The 2,039-nt window shown below is 41.0% G+C and overlaps 1 protein-coding gene across 7 annotated transcripts in view; it reads left to right on the top strand.

Annotated features, from left to right (window-relative positions):
* Positions 1–2,039, top strand: part of LOC123521755 (zinc finger protein 883-like) — a 56,201-nt gene that overhangs the window by 49,700 nt on the left and 4,462 nt on the right. The window lies entirely within an intron of this gene.

Here is a 2,039-nt window from a genome sequence, read left to right as displayed (position 1 = left end):
TATCTTTTGATAGCCGGGCACCATCAGCTTTCTTCACCACATTTGCTTATTCAACCGCCTTTGAAATGTTTCATCCACCCCCTTGACTTCATACTTTGTTCCATTTGCTTTAGCTATTCTGCGATTAAGAACATGTTTTCTAGTCTCTTCTGACTTCCATTTTGATCTCTTTTTCTCTCATTTCTTCTTATTGACCTTTTGCTGCCTTCATGAAGGATGGTTTTAATACCCTCCCACAGCTCATCGGGTCTTCTGTCTTTAGTGTCCAGCGTGTCAAATCTATTTGAGATGTTCTCAAAATTCAGATGGGAAAGACTCAAGGTCTTATTTTTCTTCCATGGGCTTGTTTGAATTTTCTTCAGCTTTATCCTGAACTCACATATGAACAATTGATGATCTGTTCCACAGTCAGTCCCCGAACAGAACTTCTCCATTATCTCTGCACACACACGTGTTGGTTTTGTTCCTTGTGCATCCTATTTGCAGCAGTCCAGGTGTATCATTGTGTATTTGCTATTGAAAAAAGGTATCGTCTAAGACGTTTTGCTTTTGCAAAATTCTATCCTGTAATCTCCAGCTTTTTCTGCCACCAAACCCGTATTTTCAAACTACTGTCCCTTCCCCTTTTTCCCAACACTTCCATTCCAATCCGCAGTAATTATCAATTCATGTTGATTGCATGTTTCATCGATTTCTGACTGAAGATGTCTGTCGAATGTTTCAACTTTTGCTTTACTAGTTTTAGTGGTTATTAAATAAATTTGTAATAGTTGTGTACATGGATATCTTATGAAGGTGGATGGATAGATGTAATCCTATCACAGACAGCATTGTATTTCATGATAGATTTTGAAGCGTTCTTTGTGAGAATGAATGCCTTGACATTCCTCCTGATTGTGCTCTTCCCAGTGTGGTATCACATGCTTTTCTGATTCAAAATGGCCAGTATCAGAACGTTTGTGCTCAATGTTGCTGATGATATGGATCTTTATGTGTTCCATGTTATATTTGAAGACTCCCAATTTCCTTGATTCACACTTAGCACATTCTAATTTCTTTTTTTTTAGTAGGTTTTTACAGCTGTTTCTTATGCATTGCGTCATGCCCCTCAGCAAATGAAGATTCGGAAAATGTCAGTACTTTAGGCTGTATTCCTTACGCATCACAGTGGGTGGACTCTACTTTGAGAATGCAGCCCCTCCTCAGAGACTGTCTTCCCAAATGTCGTGCTTCCTGTCATTATGCCTTCACTGCGTGATCATGCTTCGCAGCTATACATACAATTTCAGCAGCTACTTCCTTCTACGTGGGCAGGCGATTTCTTTGTCATTGTCCGTTCTCCTGGATGCTCCACTGAAACCTCTTCAACCGGCATGTCCCTGCAGGAATTTGAAATACCAGTGAGATAGCTTGCACATCACAGCTACCCAGAAGCCACCACAGTAGGAAAAGGGAAAAAGAGGAAGAGATTAGCTAGTTTTCACAGTGGTCTTTGGGAAATGACACCTACCTTTCTCTGAGGGACATGATACCAAAACCCCTCGAAGCCTCATGCATTTCTCTTATGCTCCCTTGTGCCATGCTTCTATGTCTGGCCTCCACAGACCACCTCCTGAGGCTTCTAAAGGGGTAATACTTCCTGCTTTGCTCTTTCTCTTAACGGTTCTCTCTGCCTTCCTGAGTTCCAACAACCCTACTGATGGAGTATAAGAGCCGTCTTTTATGTGTGTTACCCTTTGGATTTTTAATGAACTAAATCTAAATAAAACTACTTGTCTTATATTTCTAGTGTCTGGATGAACACCTGATTGACTAACTAAGCCCCTCTCATACTCGTACTAACACCCCCTCGGTTCTTGGAGAAAGACCACACCTGTTTCCCTCTCTTAACATGCCATGTGCATTGTGCCCAGTACCTTTCTTTGTAGCTCTTCTTAGGCCCTGTGATCTCAGTTTTCATGGGAGAATTTCCTAGGCAGTTTCATTTTAGCCACTGCCAAAGTGTTAAAACGACAAAATAGGTTTTGTGTTTTTTTTTT

Source organism: Echinops telfairi, unplaced genomic scaffold, assembly GCF_000313985.2.
Source record: "Echinops telfairi isolate 266 unplaced genomic scaffold, ASM31398v2 ScPeMD7_56;HRSCAF=191, whole genome shotgun sequence".
Taxonomy (NCBI): domain Eukaryota; kingdom Metazoa; phylum Chordata; class Mammalia; order Afrosoricida; family Tenrecidae; genus Echinops; species Echinops telfairi.
Note: the sequence above shows the minus strand (reverse complement) of the source record. Positions and strands in the feature narration are given on the sequence as shown.